A 24,324-nucleotide genomic window follows, 5' to 3' on the forward strand; every position below is an offset into this window, starting at 1 on the left:
ACATCCCGTGGCTCCTGGCATTCCTTGGCTTATGGCAGCATCACTCCAAACCCTGCCTCTGTCTCCACACTTCTCCCTTCTCTGTCTCTGTGTCCTATTCTCCTTTTACAGGGACACCAGTCACTGGATTTAGGACTCACCATAAATCCAGGATGATTCTATCCCAAGATTTTTAACCAATTATATCTGCAAAGACCTTACCTCCAAATATGGCCATATTCTAAAGTTCCAAGTGGACATGAGTCTCAGGGAGCAGGGGAGAGTCACTATTCAGCCCACCACGGCACTTAAACTGTCCAAAATCAAACTCCAGATCTTTATGCACAAAATCCATACCCCACTGTAGTCCTACCACCACAGTCAGGGCAAAAACCTTAGCATCATCTTTGATTCTCTCACACCCCACGTCCAAACTGCAAGTAAATCCTATTGGTTCTAACTCCAAAATATGTTCAGAATCTGACCCTTCTCCATCACTATTGCTCTGGTCCAAGCTGCCAGTATCCTTCTAAGTAAACGGTCTCCCTGCTCTTATGCTCCTTCCCCTAAAGTCCATTTTCAATACTAGACAGATCCTTGGAAAGTATGTCAGATCATGTCACTCTGTGCTTAAAATCCTCCAAAGTCTGCCTGTCTCATCTGGAGTAAAAGCCAAAGTCCTTCTGATGGCCCTCCAGGCCCTATAGAGTCTGATCCTGGTTTCCTCAGACCTCCTCTCCCGCTGTCCCCACCATTCCCTCCCCTCAGGCCACAGCGGCTCCCTGTTGTTGCTTAGATCTGGCAGGTAGGCTTGGCCTTGGCCCATTACACTTGCTGTTCCTTCCCTCTGAAATGCCTTTTCCCCAGATCACCACAGGACTTCTCGCTCTTCTACTGCCTGCAGTGCTTTGTTCGAATGTCAGCTTCTCAGAGACGCTGTTCCTGACCATACTATCCAAAGCCACCACCACCACCATCTTCCCAACCTCCTATGCCTGATCCTTCTTCCCTGCCTTTCTTTCCCCAACTCTGGGCCATGACCTAAGATATGATCTCTCTTATCCACTTGCTGCCTGCAACCTCACATACACACTGCAATGTGAGGTCCATGAGGGCAAGGACATCTCCAGGATCTAAAATGACCTCTGACCACAGAGTAAACACTCACTAAATATTTTTGAATGAATGAGAGAATGCAATGCAACCATTTGGTCTGAAAAATGAAGTAGACGGCCGGGCATGGTGGCTCACACCAGTAATCCCAGCACTTTGGGAGGCCGAGGTAGGTGGATCACCTGAGGTAAGGAGTTCGAAACCAGCCTGGCCAACAAGGTGAAACCCCATCTCCACTAAAAATACAAAAATTAGCTGGACATGGTGTTGCACTCCTGTAATCCCAGCTACCCAGGAGGCTAAGGCAGGAGAATCGCTTGCACCCGGGAGGTGGAGGTTGCAGTAAGCCAAGACCATGCCACTGCACTCCAGCCTGGGTGACAGAGCAAAAAAAAAAAAAAAAAAAAAGAAGTGGAGAAAACTAAACTTGTCATGCAAATGAAGCGCAGAACCAAGACCTGTTTTTTTGTTAGCTGATGAATGCTAATTAAATACATGGATCCACGCTAATAACAGGCTATCCCTCCCAGGCAAAGAATTAGATTTTTAAGAGGAACCCTTTACAGACAGGTATCCAGATCCAAAGAAGTGAATCAAATGATGGAAATTTAAATATTATGCGGCATGTTTTGGGGCAGGCCAAATTCTTCAGCACAAAGTCACACTAGCTGCCCCCAAGAGTTCCTTATCTGTGATACTCAGCCTTTCTCACCTTCCCCATCTCTAATAAATCCTCTTCTCCTTCTTCCGGATTTTCTATGGAGAAGAATCATATATCTTAGTTTTGTCTTAATTTTTTTTGTCTTCTGGATTCCCATTTTCTATTCCTAATATTCTATAAGAAACAGAGGCTCCTAGATGAAGACTTCAATTCTTTTCTGAAAATGCAAAAGGCTCTTGTATAATCTTGGGACCTAGGCAAGCCCTGTTCTATTTTGCAACTTTCCCTCTGAACCATCTTGGCTAATTCTTTAAATTAAGAATTAATTAATTAACTTAAATGCATCTGGCTCTGATCTTTACTCTCCATTATCTTAAGCCATTTACTTTTCCCTGTTTTCTCCTATCACCATCTTCCTTCCTCTTCTAGGCTGTTTTTCAGTCACATATAATACCCACCTACCCTGTGCGCATGCATTCATTCATTCATTATTTCCTGCAGGATTCAGCATGCTATTTATATGGCCTTTTCCATGTGCATAGCACTGAGACAGGCCTTCCCTGTACTTTGTGTGCTGCCTGTGTGGTGTGGTGGGGAGAGCTAAAGGGTTCCAGGCAGACATATAGAGCCAGAGCAGAACAATCCTGTTTACTAGGGAGTGTCACCACCACTATTCTCCACCTGCCACCTGCCTCTCTTCCCCATATGACAGAATGAGGACTGCAATTACAATTTTATTTATTTATTTAATTCACGTATTTGTTTATTTAGTTATTTCTGAGACAGGGGCTTGCTCTGTTGCCCAAGCTGGAGTGCAGTGGCACGAACATAGCTCACAGTAGCCTCCAACTCCTGGACTCAAGTGATCCTCCAACCGCAGCCTCTCAAAGTGCTTGGATTACAGCCATGAGCCACCACACCTGTGATTTTAGATAAGCTTCTGACCACAAGCTATGATGCAAAACTCCTCATGTAGAATGCTGAGTTTTGATGTACTTAGGAAAGCTCCAAAAAACCCTTAAAGAGAGAAGTAATAATACAGTTGTGAGATTTCTTATCTCTTGCTGGGGTATTCAAAACTAACCAACTGCAGTGGCTGCCTTGGGGTGTTACGGAGAGCCACAGCCTCTGCCCTGCAATGTAGAGCATCCTGGGAGCATCCTCAGAACTAGCTGACTGAAGCACTGTTCATAACTGATAAAAGGTAGAAACAACCCAAATGTCCATCATCAGATGAATATGGATAAATAAAATGTGATATATCCATACAATAGAATATTATTTAGCCACGAAAAAGGAATAAAGTTCTGATACATGCTACCACGTGAATGAACCCTGAAAAGATGATGCTATATGAAACCAGTCAGATACAAAAGGACACATATCGAATGACCCCATCTACATGAGGGAACCAAGAATAGGCAAATTCACAGACACAGAAAGTAGAATAGAGACTGCCAGGGGCTGAGGGGAGGGGATGATAGGTAAACCCACTGTTCCCATTGTTTAACAGGTATAGAGTTTTAGTTCGGGATAATGAACAAGTTCAAGGGATGGGCAGTGATGATGGTTAGACAACACTGAATATACTTAATCCCACTGAATAGTACACTTAAAAATGGGTAAAATAGTAGTTTGTGGCATGTGTATTGTACCACAATTAAAAATAACAATAGCAACAACAACAACAAAAAAAAAAAAACAGTTGGCCATGAGTCCAGCAAGTGAACCAAGACAGTGAGTGCACACTTAGCTGAAGCTGAACTGCTCTACACTGTACCTCACTGGAGGTTGCAGATACTACCAAGGAGTCAGGGCAAGGAGTCAGTTCCTGCATGACACAAGGAAAAGGCTGAGGTACTTTTCCCAGAAGCCTCGCCCCACAAACAAGTAACTACAGAGGGCAGGTGGTGAATCTTGGAAAGTAACAGTCCCTGTGTGATCATAAAGACTCATGGTGCTGGGCGCGGTGGCTCATGCCTGTAATCTCAGCACTTTGGGAAGCTGAGGGAGGTGGATCACCTGAGGTGAGGATTTTGAGACCAGCCTGACCAATATGGTGAAACCCCATCTCTACTAAAAATACAAAAATTAGCCAGGCATGGTAGCATGAGCCTATAGTCCCAGCTACTTCGGAGGCTAAGACAGGAGAATTGCTTGAACCTGGGAGGCAGAGGTTGCAGTGAGCTGAGATCATGTCGCTGCACTCCAGCCTGGGTGACAGAGCAAGACTCCATTTCAAAAAAAAAAAAGACTGATTGATGTCCAGAATACATAAAGAATTCCTACAACTCGACGACAAATAAACAACCCCATTCAAAAATGGGCGAAGGACTTGAACAGACGTTTCTCCTAAGAAGCTATACTTATCGCCAATAAGCACACATCATTAGCCATCAATGAGTTGCAAATCAAAACCAAACTGAGACACCACTTCACATCCATTAGGATGGCTATTATCAAAAGGCAGGAAACAAGAATTGGTGAGGATATAGAGAAACTGAAATGCTGTGTGTGCATTGCTGTTGGGAAGGTAAAATGGTGCAGTTGCTGCACCATTTGAGGACACTTTAATGGATCCTCAAAATGTAAAAATTACAATTACAATTACAATTTGATTACAAATTGATTACAAATAAAATTACAATTTGATCCAGCAATTCCATTCCTTTGTATATATCCAAAAGGAGAGAAAGCAGAACTCAGATATCTGTACACCAACGTTCACAGCAGCATTACTCAGAGTAGCCCAAAGGTGGAAACAACCCAAATATTTATCAACAGAAAATTTCATTTTTTTAAGAAAGTCATACAATGGAATCTGATGCTACAACATGGATGAACCTTAAAAACATGTGACCTGAAATGAGACACACATTCTATGATCCCACTTATGTGAGATCCCAGTTATGTAACAGGTAAATCCATAGAGACAGAAAATAGTACAGAGGTTACCAGGGGCTGCCCCTGGTAAGCAATGAGGAGTTGTTGTTTAATGGGTTCAGAATTTCTATTTGAGATGATGAAAAAGTTCTGGAAATGGACAGTGGTGATGCCTGCTTGACACTGTGAATATACTTAATGCCAATGAACTGTCCACTTAAAAATGTTTAAGGTGGTAATTTCTGTTATATATATTTTATCACAATAACAAAATTTTTTGGCTGGGCACAGTGGTTCACACCTGTGATCCCAGCTACTTGAGAGGCTGAGGCAGAAGAATCACTTGAGCCCAGCAGGTCCAGGCTGTAGTGAGCCATGATCGCACCACTGCACACCAGCCTGGGCAACAGAGTATGACCTTGTCTCAAAAAAAAAAAAAAAAAAAAAAAAAAATTAACATTTGAAGGAAAAAAAAAAGAATACTAGAAATGTAGATCTAATAAATAAGCCCAATATGACCTGTTAGCACAGTATCCAAACAGAACTTCTTTTCATCTTTCCTTCTTCCCTTCCTTCCTGCCTTTCCTTTCTTCCTCCCTTATTTGCTTAAGTTCTATATAAAATAACCAAACTTTCTGAGGAAGACAGATGCCTGAGGGAATTATGATGAGAATTTAATTTTAAAAAGATAAATCACATTACGACAGGGACTGGCAGAGTGAGGTAATCTACAGCAGGGACTGTAAACAACAGCAGGCTGAACCAAAGACCCAGGAGGTGTTTCTATCTTCAGCAAAAGGGAAAATGAAGAAAGAACAGAAATACATTTGCAAGCCCCAAATTTGTAAGGCATTCGGTTCTATAAAAATTCCTTGCAACCATCTTCAAGGAGAAGATGAATTAAATAATTCAGGCACGGCTAGTTTCACTGTGAACTCCCATCCAAGGAAACAAAGCAACATAACCTGGATTCCATGTCAGCAGAAGGTCAGAGATCACATCTTATGTTAGCTCAGAAACTACAGTCTACCACTATAGCTTCCCAACACTGTGGACAGAATTTGTAGGAAATCCATTTAAAATTCCACGTGAATAATCCTCAATGAAAGGTAAATCCAGTTTGCTCAACCTGGTATCTCACATAAAGAAAAAGCCGGTTTTAAGCATACCTTTCTACTGCTGATTACTGCTGAACCATTTTGTATCACCAAGAAAAAGGTTTAGGGCCAAGGATGAATGTTCACATGGCTCAGCCTTCCACTTGATTCAACAAGAATCATCTATAAACCAAACTCTAAGACCTCAGGATAGACCCGGCTAATTAGTGATTCTTCTTAAAAAAATCATAATGACACTGTTATGATTATAAGAGACAGAATGGTCTCCTAAGATGCATTCCAATTGTAATTAAAACAGGGCTGTCCCAGAGCTCCCATTTAATTTTAATTTATATTAAAATAACTTAGAAGAGCTACTTAATATATTGAACAACTGCCTTAAATCTGGTTGCTTAAATGTCAGCATCTTCCTCCTTCCACAAGCCTCAAAATTTGGGATGAATAATGTGCTGAGAAAAAAGAAGTAGGATCCAAATTACCAACACAAGTGGTATTTTTTTCATGACATTGAAGAAACTGTTTTTTAAAATGAGATGATGCTATACTTAAGCTATTTGAAAGATGGAAGTGCAAAAAACATTCTGCCCGTCAGCAACCATGTTGGTGGAACTAATCCAAACTCTAACAACTACATCTATTTGAAAACTGATTTTAATCAATGTTGAAGAGACTGAATTCCCATAACTTTTCACTTAATTAGACCTACAATGCTGGATCTGGAAGAGATTCCAAATATTCTTGTGGCATCTATTCTATTCAAAGCACTCTGGGCTACTCTATCTAGAAACAGCACTACTTTTTACTTCATTCACCTGGCTTTACTTTCTTTATAACACTTACCACAACCTGATGGCATATTATATACTTATGTATACATACACAATTTGCCACTGTTTATTATCTCTCCCTCCCACCAGAATGTCATCCCCACGGTGCAGGGATCCTGTCTGTATCCCAATACCCACAACAGTGACTCACGCAGAGTAACGTGGAAATTACTGTTATCTGTTTACTAGCCAACTAGATAATACCTGCCCCACTCTTTCACCTAATACATGAGATATTTGGGCCAGGCATAGTAGTGCTCATGTCTATAATCCCAGCAGTTTGGGAGGCCAAGGCAGGTGGATCACTTGAGGCCAGGAGTTCAAGACTATCTTAGGCAACATGGCAAGACCCCATGTCTACAAAAAAATTACAAAAACTAGCGGGCATGGTGGTGAGTGCCTATAGTCCCAGCTACTTGGGAGGCTGAGGTAGGAGGATCCCTTGAGCCCAGGAGGTCGAGGCTGCTGTGCGCCATGATTGCGCCACTGCACTCCAGCCTGGGTGACAGAGCAAGACCTTGCCTCAAAAGAGAGAGAGAGAGAGAGAGAGAGAGAGAGAGAGAGAGAGAGAGAGAGATTTGATGGTCAGAAAAGTGAAGAAAAAGCCGGGCCTTAGAGCCAGGTCTTTTAACTCCTAGTCACCCTTCAAAGTCAATGTGATTATGCTGCTCCCTGCTCTGACAGCTCTCCATTACCCAAGTGTCAGTACTGGTCTTAGTTTATACAGGCTGCTGTAACAAAATATCATTGACTGGGTGGCTTATAAACAACAGAAATCTACTTCTCACAGTTCTGGAGGCTGGGAAGTCCAAGATCAAGGAGCTGGCAGATTTGACGTCCAGTGAAGGTCCATTTCCTGGCTTATAGATGGTATAGTCCTGCTGTGTCCCACATGGTTGAACAGGTGAGGGAGCTCTCTCTGGTCTCTTTTATAAGGGCACTTATCCTGTTCATCAGGATTCCACCCTCACAACCATTATAATCACCTCCCAAATGCCCCACTTCCTAATACCATCACCTTGGGGCTTAGGATCTCAACATATGAATTTTGGGGAGACAAAAACATTCTGTCCATTGCAGCACTCTTCTGTCTTTTCAATCTCTCCAAATTGTTCCTGGCCCACTTTTCTAGTCTTGTCTCCTGCCCCTCCCCTCCATGCCTGACGTTCCTGCCACCTCACTACACCAGAGCTACCATGCTTCCCAAATTTTTGCTCACTCTGCCCCTACCTTTGGCATACCTCTCCACCCCGTCTCCATCTGTACATTTCTACTCCTTCTCCAAGGCCCAGCTCAAATATCACTTCCCCTGTGAGCTTCCTCCTGATCTTCCCCTATTCTACCCTATCACCAGTACTCACTGCCTCCCTGTGCTCTCATAGCACTTTGTTCACTGCAGTCCACTTGAAATTCAGCCCTTTCTTCTTTACTAGATGGACTATGAGTTCTTTATTTTTACATTCTCTAGCAACTCCACAGTACCTGGCATCAACAGCTGGAGTAGGGAGGCGAGAAGGAAACAGGACACGCGCCACTCCTCCACGTTCAGTACGACTCCCAATGTCCTAACTGACTGCCCCAGTAACCCAAAGGAACGAAATCTGATACTGTTAGAAAGGGGATATGTCATTAAACATGGCAGCCCATGAAATCAGCTAGCAAATTCTGAAAAAGCACACTTCATAATGTATTTGTTCGGCAACTATGCCAGAATGCCGTATTTTCTTTTTTCAAGTGAGAAGTTACAGGCCAGGTGCAGTGGCTCACACCTGTAATCCCAGCACTTTGGGAGGCCGAGGCAGGCGGATCACTTGAGGCCAAGAGTTCAAGACCAGCCTGGCCAACATGGCAAAATTCCTTCTCTACTAAAAATACAAAAATTAGCCAGGTGTGGTGGCGCATGCCTGTAATCCCAGCTACTCGAGAAGCTGAGGCACAAGAATCGCTTGAACCTGGGAGGTGGAGGTTGCAGTAAACTGAGATCATGCCACTGCATTCAAGCCTGGGCGACAGAGTGAGACCCTGTCTCAAAAAAGAAAAAAAAGAAAGCACAACAAAATACTTTGGGCCGAGACCTACCATTGTCACATTCAAGAAATCTGTACTTCTCCAACTCCTGTTCTTGTCATACTACGCCCATGGCACCCAATACATGGTATATGTTCAGTACAGGTTTGTTGAAATGAGAGAAAATGGGTTTATCATGCCTGGCTGAGTGGGATGTGGATGGACATGGAAATTTTCTTTTCTTTTTTTGAAACAAGGTATCATTCTGTCACCCAGGCTGGAGTTCAGTAGCATAATCTCGGCTCACTATAGCCTCAACCTTCCAGAGTAGCTGGGACCACAGATACACACCACCATGCCCAGCCAATTTGTGTGTGGGGGGGAGGGGGGCGGGGGGTGTTTGTTTTTTGTTTGTTGGTTGGTTGGTTTGTCTGTTTTATAGAGGTGGGGTTTGGTCTTGTTGCCCAGGCTGGTCTCAAACTCCCAGGCTCAAGTGATCCACCCACCTCAGCCTCCTGAGTAGCTGGGACTACGGACAGGCACCACCAAGCCTCACTGGAAATCTTCATTAAACTTCAAAACAAAGGACACAGTTACTTATTTTGCCTGCTTGAAGGTAACCATTCAGAGATTGCTGTCTTGCTTTATTTGTCTATATCCAAGATCAACCGGGGTTGTAACAGACAAAAAAAAAGAAAAATGATAATCTGTAAATATTTTTATAAACCAACATTCCACCAACCTTCACAATGTACAGTGGCCCTTCTAAATGGACAAATTCATAAAGGTTAATATCTAGTATGGATTATGAAATTAATTGAAGTGTCAGAGGTTCCCTGACAAAACTGTTGTTCACTAGTTGTCACTGGGCCACTGATAACAAATTAAGTGACTTGGGACTCTGCATGGGCCAAAAAGAAAGTCTAGAGCAGAAGCTGCATAAAGTAAACATCTTTAAGATGCTAATCACTACAGTCACATGTGAGCTGCCTATGTTGATTAGGAAATAAAAATCTCAACTAAAAATAGCAGACAAAATATTTTGATCATAAAGTTCTCCTCCTCTTTATCTTGCTAGTTAAAGACCATTATGCTCACAAAACTGACAGGAAGCCTACATTCTGAGGTCATGGCTTTTGCACCAGCCAACCCTGGTTATTCTTTCCAGATTGGAATGTCAGGAGCATCTGTGGTTAAGAAACAAGTCACTCATGGTTCATATGCTCTCTTCAGAACACATACAAACAACCTCCCTTCATCTCAGCTCTCCTCCTTTCAGAAATGATTCAGCCTGAAAGCATTGCTGCTTTGTCCATCAAGCCTATCTCAAAACTATCTGAGGCCAGGTGCGGTGGCTCACACCTGTAATCCCAGCACTCTGGGAGGCCAAGGAGGGGGATGGCTTGAGCGCAAGAGTTCGAGACCAGCCTGGCCAACATGATGAAACCCCATCTCTACTGAAAATACAAAAATTAGCCAGGCGTGTAATCCCAGGTACTCAGGAGGGTGAGGCAGAAGAATCGCTTGAACCTGGGAGGTGGAGGCTGCAGTGAGCCGAGATGGTGCCACTGCACCCCGGCACTGTGGCTCATGCCTGTAATCCTAGCACTTTGGGAGGCTCAGGTGGGTGGATCACTTGATGTCAGGAGTTCAAGACCAGCTTGGCAAACATGGTGAAACCCCATCTCTATTAAAAATACAAAAAATGAGCCGGGTGTGGTGGCGCACACCTGTAATTCCACCTACTTGGGAGGCTGAGGCAGGAGAATCACTTGAACCTAGGGGACAGAGGCTGCAGTGAGCTGAGACTGTGCCACTGCATTCTAGCCAGAGTGACAGAGTGAGACTCCATCTCAAAAAAAAAAAAAAAAACCTATCTGAAATGCTCTTGGTAATAAGAAGTACATGAAAGTGCTGACTTATATGAGCACCATATCTTATTTACCCCTGTCACAACTGTTAATGTCTAATATTTTAATGCAAGACCTCTGACCTACAGAGGAAGGTAAAACTAAGCCTAAACGTCAACATTATAAATAAACAAAGCCCTCCACCCTGTGTATGTGTGTACACACACAACTGGCACAGGGAATATACACATACACACACACAACTAGTAAACACCTAACAGACAATGGCTTAGGCACATATCTTGCAACATACAACTGCCATGCACTAAATGGTCCTCTTGTGGTTCAGAGTTCCATTCTTCCTGAGCCCCTAACCTATTAGCAGGGAGAGACTACAGGCAATGGAAAGAATTCAGCTCAGTTACTTCACCTCTGAGCCTTAGCCTTCTCATCAGTAAAATGAGGGTGGGACTAGACCAGCACTGCCCAACAGAAACATAATGCAAGCCACAAATGTCAGCCAAATATGTAATTTTAAATTTCTCAGTAGATAATATTTTAAAAGTAAAAAATGGTAAAATTAATTTTAACAATATTTTATTCAATCCAACATAGTCAAAGCTATTACTTCAACATGGGATCAACATTAAAAAACTATTAATGCCATATTTTGCATTCTCTTTTCACACCAAATGTTTCAAATCCAGTACATTGTTTTTTTAAAAAAGAAAATAGAGACGAAGCTTTACCTTGTTGCCCAGGCTGGTCTCCAATCCCTGGGCTCAAGGGATCCACCTGCCTCAGTCTCCTAAAGTGTTGGGATTATAGGCATGAGCTACAGGGCCCAGCACTATTTTTTATTTTATTTTATTTTATTTTATTTATTTTATTTTATTTATTTTATTTTATTATTTTATTTTATTTTGGAGACAGGCTCACTGTAGCCTCAACCTCCTAAGCTCAAGCAATCCTCCCACCTCAGCCCCAAGTAACTGGGACCACAGACACACATTGCCATATCCAGTTAACTTCGGTTTTTCAGGGGGAGGGTTTTTTGTTTCTTTTTTTTTGATAGAGACAGGGTTTTGCCATGTTGCCCAGCTGGTCTAGAATTCCTGGCCTTGGCCTCCCAAAGGCTGAGATTACAGGTGTGAGCCACAGCGCTGGCCCTAGTATGTATTTAAATTGACAGCACATCTGCATTCGGACTAGCCACACGGGACCAGCAGGACTGCATAGGGCAGCACAGGCCTAGGTGATCTCTGATATCTCTCTTAACACTAGAAGTTATTTTAATAAAAGGAATGACAGATTTTCAGATGGAGGTCTACTTAGAACAAGTATAAAGCATTTTCTTAAAATTCCTAGTCTGTTCATCCTCATTCAAAATGGTGTTTTACTTTTTAAAAACTTTTTAAATTCAGTGGAATTGGATTTGTAAACAACTAAGTGGTCTGATGTACTGCTTTTAGCATGACTGTTCTCACTGCCACAGTCACTGTCCTATAAACCTCCAGGGAGATTAAGAATACTCAGAACATAAGTATAACTACTGAATGAATGAGACAGCTCAAAAATCATAACTTGAAAAGACAACTGTTCAGATGAAAGTTCAACAGAAATGGCAAAGAAAAATATTTGATAACCATGTTATCTTCTATCTATTAAGATCATGCTATAAAAATAATACAAACGTGCACATGCTTTTGGAATTGTTTCTCTAATTACTCAACATCTATGAGAAAGGTTCGGGCTGCTGCTCCCACACTGTCTTGCTTATTAATGCCTTTGTGATCAATGATCTGCCTTCACCAGATGGCTGGCCTGGGTTAAGAGTACAATTTGCGCTCACAGAACAAAGCAAAGCTAACTGGCCTTCCCAAGAATTGAACCTGTGACCCTGACCTCATTAACTCTAGAAGACAGTTAACCCATCACAAACTTGCATGGCCAGCTGCATCATAAATAAAGCCAGGAAAGACCACTGCCTCTGTCACAATGACACTCTGGTGGAGAAAAAGTCATTCTAAATGTACTAAAAACTTTTCAAAATGAAGAAAAATCCTGACTGCAGTCATTTAGGGCAGCCTGGAATTCAGCAGTGTCTTAACAGCCCTGCTGATCTGTCACAGTCTTCCCTAAGAACATTAGCTGTGGCCCCCACCTGAGACCATAAATGGTATTGGCAATGGCGTTTGGAGTAATGATGCTTCCTCTTTCAAAAATGGTGATCTTGGGACTATGGCCTCTCCTTTTAATTTCTCCCAAGTGAGGAAACAGCCCATTGTTAACAAAGGGTTAACAATTATATACTAGAATTTTCACAGATTATTCCTTGAATCCGGCTTATCCTAGATTTAAATAATAATCAAGTTTTCAGGTAACCTGTTTCCCCCTCCCTGTCTCCTTATCTTCCTTCTTGCCAGCCAATCCCTCCCCAGGTGAGTGGGGTGAGGCCACTGGGCCTCCAGATAAGGCCGTTCTTACCTTCCCTGGTACAAACCAAAATGCCTTTTTAGCAAGTTGTCCTTCCTTTTTTGAATTCCTCTTAGCAGTTGCTACCTGCTCTTAAATTCCATTCTAACAACCGTTTCTAGTGGACTAAGTATTTACTTCTTTTTTTTTTTTTTTTTTTTGAGACGGAGTCTCGCTCTGTCGCCCAGGCTGGAGTACAGTGGCCGGATCTCAGCTCACTGCAAGCTCCGCCTCCCGGGTTTACGCCATTCTCCTGCCTCAGCCTCCCGAGTAGCTGGGACTACAGGCGCCCGCCACCTCGCCCGGCTAGTTTTTTTGTATTTTTAGTAGAGACGGGGTTTCACCATGTTAGCCAGGATGGTCTCGATCTCCTGACCTTGTGATCCGCCCGTCTCGGCCTCCCAAGTATTTACTTCTGATTGAAATATTTTTTAAAGTGTTTCAGGGATGCAGTTTCTGTCTTTTCCTCACTTCATATTGAATACAGTACCAGTTTCAAAAGCAAGTTTTTTGACATTTCGTCTTAATCCCCAAAGTACGCCACTTGAAAAACACTAAAAACACCTGAAAGACTTGGTGAAGACGTTAAAATCTGACTGAAATATTTATGTTTCCATTTTTGACATTTTAAATGGTATCACTTTTTCACATATAAAAGCTTTTACATATGGTTGTTCTATTTGGCTTCTTAAATATGTCTGATAACATGTGACTACAAAAACATCTCTTCAGGGTTGTTACTCAGTTTTTCTTTTCCACAGAGTTACTTAAAATGTATTTTTTTACTTTAGAGAAGAGTTTATAATCTGGTACTTCTCATATATATGTGAAAATTATACATCTATGTAAACCTAAAATATGCATATGCATCTGCCTTAAAGCCACCAGAACAAATTAATATCTACATTGATTTTGTTCTTATTTCTATGAATTTTCACATCAGGATAAAAAGGAGCCCCTGAGTGGCAGCTCATGCTTGCAATCCCAGCACTTTGGGAGGCTGAGGCAAGGTAGGTAGATCACTTGAACCCAAGAGTTCATGACCAGCCTAGGAAACAGAGAGAGACCACATCTCTATAAAAAATAATAACCAGATGTGGTGGCATGTGCCTGTGGTCTCAGCTATTCAGGAGGCTGAGCTAGGAGGATCACTTGAGCCCAGGAGGTAGAGGCTGCAGTGAGCCATGGTTACATCACTGCACTCCAGTCTGGGTGACAGAGCAAGACCCTAATAAATAAATTTAAAAAAACACAAATGAATAAAAGAATAAGCAGGACACAAAATGTAAAGGTAGCCAAGTTTTGTATCTGCCTGAACATGCAAATGACAATGACCATTCAATAGGTGGGCCATGTCCTGATGCTCACAAAAACTGTAACAATCCACTAAGGGTCAAGTGGTAGACAGAATTAATAAAATAAGCATAAAACACAGGCTTGCTGCAACTGTCCACAATATCATTAGAGGCAAAGTAATATTTTGAGGGCCAGCCTAAGGATGAAATCTGATGTTCAAAAACAAATGCAACTATATCTATATTTGTTTATATCACATCTTAATAAAAAATGACTGATGAACAGAAACATATGGCTATTCAAACCACATAAACCATGAAACTGCTGTTCTTTGTCTAACATATCATCATGATCTACACAAATTCAGATTTTTAAATTGTCAGCTTTGAAAACACTAACCTTAATTCAACAAATAAACTGTTTAAATATATGGTTAAAAGTTTAAAGCCCCATGCACATAGGAGTATCCCAAGCTATAATGCAAGAGCAGTGACATATTTATACATTTTTAGGCACCTGGTAATCACGTTATTTATGAGTTACACTCCTACATATAATAGCAATAATGCAAACCAGACACCGTAAGAGTTTTAATCTAGAAGATATAAATGCAAAAAAAAGTGAAATTTGCCTTTATTATATAAAAGCATCTATTTGTGTATTCTAAGTATTATTTATAAAATATATTTCCTTAAAAATACCTTAATTCTTCTTGACAATATGTTTCAAAGAGGGAAGTCCTAGAAATATCAAAATATTAAAATTAAAATACTGCTAGAAATACACATAGGAAACGTGTAAAGAACTGAAAAACCAAACAAAAAATAAATGATAATAGGATAGTTGGTGGTGGTTTCTTAAAGTACTTTACAAAGTAAATACTTTTACTGCCTTGTGATTTTAAGACCAATCAATACACTATAAAGTACTCTTTTGTAGCTCGTAAGGCTTCATTTTGTGCCTCAACAAAAGCTGACATTCATTCGTAATGAAGTATTTTTATAGTTACACAGCTATTTCATGTCTCTAAGGAAGATATATTAAACCTTTGGGTGCTCAATAAAAATGACCAATTAATTGACTCTATCACAAAAACCTGAGAAGCTATTACAAAATATTTACATCAAAGACCAGCTAAAGCCAGAAAGAATTACATTATGCTTCCTTAACTTCCCAAGTTGAAAACTGACTTGAAATGAGTCATTTCAAAGGAAACTATAAAAGATGTACCACAATGTAAATTCTCAATATCGACAATCAAATTTATGTTAAGGAAGGAAGGAAACATCTTCAGAAATCACTATAAGGGAACAACAGAAAGCTGTGGGGGTTAAGAGGGCAGACAGGCTTTAGGATCAGAGAGAACTCAGTTTGAATCTTTGCTTCATCCCTCTCTAAATTTAGGACCTTGGGCAAGTTAATAAAAAACTCTCTGAGTCTTAATTTCAATTATCAAATGTAAACACAAGGCCTACTTATAGGGCTGTTGTGAGAACTAAATTAGATAACATATATAAATAGACTGCTTAGCACACAGTAACATGACCATGATAAATACTCAATACATCATCGTAATTCCCAAGAAATGTTTAAGAACCTATTTTTAAGTGTAATTTAGTATTCAAATTCCAACTGATGTTGTAAACCATTCGAAGAAAAAAATATAAAGATTCAACAACAGAGTTTTCTTAAATGCACTTAACCTGATTATCCTTCATAAGTGCTTTTCAAAGTGTAGTTCCTGACCCATTAATGGGATGTGAAATCATTTAGCGATCTCAACCAGCATTTTTTAAATAAAATAGAATAAAAAATGTAAGAATGCACTGCACATTCCAAGTCTAAGCATTACTTCATGAATTTTTAAATTACAGATATTTACAACGTATCGTATACTGGGTGGCAAAGTAAAATGCATCTCTTACTGTGCAAAAATAAAAGTTTAGGCTGGGCGCAGTGGTTCACACCTGTAATCCTAGTATTTTGGGAGACCAAGGCAGGAAGATTGCTTGAGACCAGCCTGGGCAACACAGTGAGAACTCATCTCTTAAAAAACAAAAACAAAAACAAAAAAAGTTTAAAAGCCATTGCTTTACATTAAAATAATGAAAATAAAAATTAGCTGACACTGAGTGCTTAGTTTGTACTAAACATTGTGCTATGCCCACATTATTTTATTTGATCCTCACAAAAATGTTCTAAGTAGGATTACTTCCTCCATTTTACAGATGAGGAAACTGAGGCTTAGATTAAATCACTTGTCAAGGATGCAGAGCTAGTAGCTAGTAAAGTCAATGCTCAAATTCAATCACCTACCTCGAGAACTTGTGTATTTAACCACTCCCATAAGTACTAGGTTGCAAAATGTACCTTTTCTTTAGGTAAAAGTTACCCAAAAGGTAGACTTTCTCATGAGGTCTAATTCCAGTGTGATTTTCTGGGGGTACAGTGTCTCCTGGAGAAGGTTGTGTGATTCATGGGAGAAAGCTCTGGGCGTGAGATCCAGCTTCTGTCCCTGGCATTGTTGCTTTAGTGGCAAGGAGCTGGCAAGTCATTTAATCTCGCCATGTCTGGATTTCCTCACCTACAAAACGGGAATGATAATATCTGCCCTGCCTCCCCACAGGCCATTGTGAGAAACTACATGCACATACAACAAGTGAAATGTTCTATTGTGCTACTCAGTTACCGGAGACGATTAAAAACGATGAAAAAAACCACCCAAGAGGCCTCATTCTTGGAAGAAACACACATCAACTATGACTGAAAAAGGAAGGTCACCAAGCTTTCATAAACTATATGTGGAAAACCTCTGCACAGTTCTCGGCACACAGTAGGCCTTCAGTAAATGTTCACTGAATAAAAAGAAATAAACAAATTCCATCTGTACACATTTTAACCACTTGTATTTTTTTCACCTATTCATTCTTTCTTTCCACGACTACATACTGAACACCTACTGTGTGCCAGATCAGAAATACAGACCACAAAAAAAGACTAAAAGATTGTCTCTTGCCCTGGAGAATTTTAAATTAATGTCAACTAATTGGTCTGAAATTGGGTAAGAGAAAAACTGTAAAACACAGCTTCCTCATCTAGCGATAATAATAACTTCCATTTATTATAGTGCTTTGTAGTTTATGAAGAACTATGAACTATTATGAAGAGCTAGCTTTTGTTTCTCACACCAATTGCCTATTGTCAAGTTGGTGTTAGCTTCCTCCTCCAAATTCAGTGGTCGGTAAGTACTGCTAAGTCTTTAGAGTGAAAGTTTCTCAATGTGTTAGAGATGACTGCAAAATTAAGCTTTTGAATAAAATGCATTTTAAATAATCAACAGTGGAAAGGGCGATCCAGTAGCATGATTTTTTCCCTGCCCACTTCTGAGTTGAAGTGATCTGTAATGCAACCATATTACATTTTTCAAAATGTTTCTTTTTCAAAGCTGCCTTTGAAATTTTTTTCATATAGGCAATTTTCTCTTGAATATACTGAACAAGGATTCCCTTTTCCCAAAGGATAAAGGCGATAGTAGTGAAGGACTCTTTTCTTTGTTGACTTTCTAAAAATTACTCAAAATTGACTGTTTTATTCAGATTCCTGAGTCACAAACAATGCCAAAGAACTGTAAACCATTTTTTATACAATTTCACAATTACTATAGGTGATTTTAAAAGGAAACATTGATTTAACTCACCACTTAATGAATCAAAAATTTGCCACAGGATATTTACTAAGAATCTTTTTCTAAAACTGCCTTATCCTTTGTATTCTAACCACTCCCTCGCCGCCACCACCACTTACCACCCCCAATACACACACATACACACACACACGCACACACACACACTCCCTCCCTCACCTACACCAGATCAGTTTCCCAGCCATTATTCCTAAAACCGTATTAAAATTTCACAACACATGGTCGTACTTACTGGGTTTTCTTCCCATCCCCCTCCACTGAATCTGTCTTGAAATATATATCCTCTCTTAAAATTCAGAATTCAGAAAATGATTACGATGTCTCTAACTCAAGAACACATATTATAAAATTCAAAGTCGGCTTCTGTTTACTGATAATCATGAAAAAAAAAAAGAAAAGCCATACCCCACCCACCGTATCCGTAGGGTTAGGAGGTCCAATCTCGCCACTACAGAGCTCTGCAAGAAAGGACGGTTATAGCGCCAGGAAAACCATCGCAACAAGCCCTGGCCGAAGATAAGGAAAACACATTTTACACCACGGGCAGCGCGCAGTCTCCTGGCCCCGGCCCTTGGTAAACAGGGGAAACCTTTGTCTTGCTTCAGCCATCAAACTGGCGGCTCATCAGAATTGGGGCAACAAGAGTTTGTGCGAAACGGTCTGGCAGAGGTTAAACAAAGCAATGCAGCTCTGGGGGCGGTGGGGAGAGGGCTCAGCCCGAACAGCGTCCGCGATCCCGGACGGCGAGGTCTGGCTCTGGCCCCCGCCGCGGTCGGGACCGAGCCAGGGACTCGGGGACAGGATGCCGAGGCGCGGTAAGGGGAGAAGGCAGGCGAGGTCCCATGTTCTCCGCAAGTTCCCGGGGCGCAGCCTGGCGGCAGGTTCCAAAGCGCGCAAGCCGCGCGCAGGTTCCTCGGGGAGGGTCCGCACCTCCCACGCTGGGACGCCGCCCTGAAGTCCACCGCCCGCCGCGCCAAGCCCACGCCCCCGGGGCCAGGTCCCCTGGAGTCCCGGGCCGCCGCGGGGGCCCGGCCCAGAGGGGCACGAGTGGAGGGGAAAAGCCCGCCCCTGTCCCCATTGTCTGGTTCCGGCCGCGGGCCGAGCAGGCGCTCACCTGAGGTCCCTGCCTGGCGCTCCGGCTGGCAGAGCGGCTGGCCGGCGACCGGCGGTCCCGGGCGGGCGGCGGACTCGGCGGCACTGCGCGCTGCAGCCTCCGCATCAGCAGCCGCCGCGGCAGCAGCACCAGCAGCGCCCCCGCCTCTCAGTCGGCCGTGGCCTCCATTGCTCTCCCCACTGCCGCCACCGCGCGGCACTGCGCGCCGGGCCCCGCGAGGCGTGGTCACATGCTCCGCCGGCGCCCCGGGCGCTCGGACCCGCGCCGCCGCCCCGCCCGGCTTAGCCCAAGGACCGCTGAGCGCGAGGCGCCGGCTTCCTTCTCGCGCCCTCCGGGAGTGGCGCGCACAGGATGGCTCCCCTCCCCAGGGGTGCCCAGAAACCTGGAGCGGGCCCGAAGGAGGGGCGTGGGGTTGACCAGTGCCCCCCGGCTTCTGCAAAGCCTGACTCGAGGGAGGGCTGAACGCGTGGGGTCTGAGGTTACAGTGGTGGGCTCACAGCGAGGCGCATCCTGCGTGGGGCAAGAACATTGGACCATCAGTCACCACCCCACCGGATGCGAATTCGGCCCCTGTTACGCGCAGTAGCCACACTAATAAGAGATACCGGGAACCCAGGGGAAGTTTCGCCCTGCGGAGTCCCAACCATAATAAATGGCACTGGGACTCCTGAGAGTTGAGTAAGTTGGAAAATGCCACCTAGAAATAGAAAGGCTAGAAATTGCTTTGCTGAGTCGCTGTACATCTGAACGGAGTGACATTGACATTGGGCATTATTGTCCCCAGCCATAATGAAATTAAATATTGATTATTTATGCTTTAAGCAAAATAATTACTTATCTTCTCCTTTTGTGGGCTAACGAAGAGAACAATACTTTTCCTTCATACTTTTTGCTATCACTATGCCAATGCAACTACTGGAAATCAGTCTCTGGAGATCTCTTTAGTTTACTATATATGCAAGGATGCTAAAAATAATTGAGTATCATTATTAAACAGGAAATTTTAAAGCAAAACGACCAAAGATACAAAATACGAAATGTAGCCCTAAAATATACCCAGTATTGAGCCAGATGTCCCAAATGCCAAAAACAGCACTAGTGATTTCTTTTTTCTTTTCTTTTTTGAGATGGAGTTTCTCTCATTGCGCAGGCTGGAGTGCAGTGGCGCGATCTCGGCTCACTGCAACCTGCGACTCTCGGGTTCAAGCGATTTTCTTGCCACAGCCTTCTGAGTAGCTGGGATTACAGGCGCCCGCCACCACACCCAGCTAATTTTTGTATTTTTAGTAGAGAAGGGGTTTCACCTTGTTGGCCAAGCACTAGTAATTTTACTGCATGACTTAAAGGAGCAACGTTCCGACTGGGAGAATCTAGGGCATGTTACCTTATCCAACTGGTTTATTCTAGATAAACATTTAAATCAAATATCAGTATAATATATGAAGTTGTATTTTGGTGACTATAGCTATTTAGTTTAGTGCGTACATATCCTAAACTATGTCTGCTTTATTCCAAATTAGAATAATGTAGAGTTTTAGAAAGGGTTGAACAGATTTCTTTTGATTTGATTCTAGTAGCGATAGAAGTTCCCAGAAGCTGACCGGGCGCGGTGGCTCATACCTGTAATCCCAGCACTTTGGGAGGCCAAGGCGGGCGGATCACCTGAGGTCGGGAGTTCAAGACCAGCCTGGACAACTTGGCGAAACCCCGTCTCTACTGAAAATACAAAACTTAGATGGGTGTAGTGGCGCATCCCTGTAATCCCAGTTACTCAGGAGCAGGAGAATCGCTTGAACCCGGGCCACAGAGGTTGCAGTGAGCTGAGATCGCGCCACTGCACACCAGCCTGGACAAGAGAGAAACTCCATCTCAAAATAAAAAGAAAAAAAAAAAAAAAGAAGTTCCCAGAAGCCAAAAATCAAATCTACGCAGAACATATAGCTGGGATCATGTTCTTGGTATATATTATGGTCTTGCCATCTACATGAAAACACACACAAATGTTCATATAAAAATTCAAATGTTCATAAGTCAAATGTAGGTCTACTATCTTTTCATTTTGTAGGACAAGGCACCCCAATTGATATACACCCAAAAAATATTGCCGGAGTTCTGGAGAAATGATGCTCATATTAGAGCATTCTAACAACTAGACTTAGCGTCTCATGGGCCTCAGAAATTGGAATCAATCAGGCACCACTTTTGACAGGTGCTTTTCTCCCTCACTTTTCAAATACATTGGTTCATAGCAACTATATCCAGGGCTATAACAAGATTGTGTGGCACCCTAACCGCAAGTATCAGTCCACTTTTTCGATAGCTAACTGCCCACCAGGGAAACATTTTCAGAGGCCATAACACACACACACACACACACACACACACACACACACACACACACACACAAAGATGCAGAACATCTAGAATTTTTTTTTTAACACTTAACCATTTAACTGCTGTGTGACGGGTTATAGAAAATACGTGGGAAATAAATTTCACAGTTAGACCAGTAGTTTCAGCTCTAGGGATACTTGCATTGTAGGAGACATTTGGCAGTGTCTTGGACACATTTTTGGTAGTCTACACTGGGGATGGCAGGTGCTACTACTGGGCTTCTACTGGGTAGAAGCCAGAGATGCTGCTAAGAATCTTACAATGCCCAGAACAGCCCCCACAACCAAGAATTATCCAGCCCCAATTGACAATAGTGCTAAGGTTAAGAAACGCTGAATTAGACCAAGGACTTCAAAAGCCTCTCCTTTCTGTAATCCACCATGTGTGTGTATCATCCCTTTCCATGACTTTCTGTCCCTCAGCATGAGTCCACTGGATAATTCAGTTAACTTCAGATATTTCCGCAAATTAGTAAAATGGGAATAACAGTTCAATTTCACATATATTTTAAATTATCATTATTATTGTGTCTGAAAATTAAGTAATGGAAAAATATAATAGGCAAATACTAACAGAAGAAAACATGGAGACAACTGCAAATCTTTATGCAAAATAATCAATTTGGACCCCTATCTCACTATATAAAAAATTAACTCAAATGGATCATAGATCTAAAGGTAAGAGCTAAAACTATAAAACGCCTAGAAGAAAATACAGGCATAAATCATGTCCTTAAGTTAGACAATGGTTTCTAAGATGTGACATCAAAAACACAAGGAACGCAAGAGAAAAATAAACAATATCAAAATGTATAACTTTATGTTGCACATGGTATCATCAAGTGAGTGAAACTATGATGCTCGGAATTGGACAATACATTTACAAATCATATATTGTATCTAACAAGGGACTTGTATAGAGAATACATAAAGAACTCATAACACTCAATAATAAAAACACAAATAACCCAATTTTATGATGGTCAAAGGATTTGAATGGCCATTTCTCCAAGGAAAATACACAAATGACCAATAAGCAAATGAAAAGATGCTTAACATCATTAACCGTCAGGGAACTGCAAATCCAAATCACAATGAAACACCACTTCACACCTAGGGTGGTCATAATAAAAAAAGACAAATAATCACAAGTGTCGGTGAGGACATAGAGAAACTGGAAACTTCATATATTCTGATGGTAGAATAACCAATGACCCAGCAATTCTACTCCTAGATACATACCCAAGAGAAATGAAAACATATCCACACAAAAACGTATACATGAGTGTTTATAACAGCATTATTTAGAATGGCCAAAAAGTGGAAACAACTCAAATGTCCATCAACTAATGACTGTATTAAACAAAATGTGGATATCCATGCAGTGGAATATTATTTGGCAATAGAAAGGAAGGAAGTACTGACTGATAGATACACGCTACCTGCATGAACCTTGCATGCAACATGGCTGAACCTTGAAAACATTACGCTAAGTGAAAGAAACCAGACTCTAAAGACCACATGTGATATGACTTCATTTGCATCAATGTCCAGACAGTCGAATTTATAGAGATAGTAGTAGATTATGATTGTGGGGAGGAGGAGTTGGGGTAAATGGAGAGTGACTGTTAATGGGTATGGTGGGTATGGGGTTTCTTTTCTTTTCTTTTCTTTTCTGTGTGTGTGTTTTTTTTGTTTTGTTTTGTTTTGTTTTTGAGACACAGTCTTGCTCTGTCATCCAGGCTGTAGGGCAGTGGTGTGATCTTGGCTTATTAGAACCTCTGCCTCCTGGGCTCAAGTGATCCTCCCACCTCCGCCTCCAAGTAGCTGGGACTATAGGCACATGCCACCACACCCAGCTAATTTTTTTTTTTTTTTTGTAGACGTGGGGTTTCTCTGTGTTGTCCAAGCTTGTCTTGAAATCCTGGGCTCAAGTGATCCACCTGCCTCAGCCTCCCAAAGTGCGGGGACTATAGGCATGAGCCACTGTGCCCTGCCAGTGTGGGACTTCTTTTGGTGATGATGAAAATGTTCTAAAATTGCAATAACAGCTGCACAATTCTGTAAATATACTAAAAGTCATCAAATCATGTAATTTAAGTGGGTGAATTTTATGGCATATAACTTACGTCTCAATAAAGTTGTTACAAAATAGAAGACAGCATAAGTTGCAATATTAGTGTCTGATAAAAGAGATTTCAGGGTAAAAAGTATAAGTGCTAAAAGTTGCAAGCCAACAAAAAATATGTAGCAGTCCTAAAATGTATGTATCTAACAACAGAGCTTTTAAATTACTGGCAGAGTAAAAAATAAATTAATAAAAATAAAATTCTTGGCCGGGCGCGGTGGCTCAAGTCTGTAATCCCAGCACTTTGGGAGGCCGAGACGGGCGGATCACGAGGTCAGGAGATCGAGACCATCCTGGCTAACACAGTGAAACCCCGCCTCTACTAAAAATACAAAAACTTAGCCGGGCGAGGTGGCAGGCGCCTGTAGTCCCAGCTACTCGGGAGGCTGAGGCAGGAGAATGGCGTGAACCCGGGAGGCGGAGCTTGCAGTGAGCTGAGATCCGGCCACTGCACTCCAGCCTGGGTGACAGAGCGAGACTCCGTCTCAAAAAAAAAAAAAAAAAAAAAAAAAAAAAAAAAAAAAAAATAAAATTCTTGCTTTAATTAAAATTCCTTAAACAGTGAACAGTAAAATAAAATTCTTGCTTTAATTAAAATTCCTTAAATAGTAAAAAAAAGTTAATAAAATTATTGCTTTAATAAACTACAGATAGTTCCCAACTTAGGATGATTTGATTTATGTTGTTTCAACTTTATGATGCTATGAAACCATTCTGTTTTTCACTTTCACTACAGTATTCAATAAACTTCATGAGATAGCCAACACTTTATTATAA

At 41.8% G+C, this 24,324-nt stretch overlaps 1 protein-coding gene across 2 annotated transcripts in view; it reads right to left on the bottom strand.

Moving 5' to 3' along the window:
- The window catches only part of CRACD (capping protein inhibiting regulator of actin dynamics), a 280,879-nt gene extending 261,651 nt beyond the window's left edge, over window positions 1-19,228 (bottom strand). For both annotated transcript variants that reach the window (XM_015450441.3, XM_005555241.4), the window contains exon 1: window positions 19,027-19,228. The gene's annotated coding sequence lies outside the window, so the exon portion shown is untranslated. The remainder of the gene's footprint in view (window positions 1-19,026) is intronic.
- Between the last annotated feature and the right edge of the window lie 5,096 nt (window positions 19,229-24,324).

This window comes from Macaca fascicularis, chromosome 5 (assembly GCF_037993035.2).
Source record: "Macaca fascicularis isolate 582-1 chromosome 5, T2T-MFA8v1.1".
Classification (NCBI taxonomy): domain Eukaryota; kingdom Metazoa; phylum Chordata; class Mammalia; order Primates; family Cercopithecidae; genus Macaca; species Macaca fascicularis.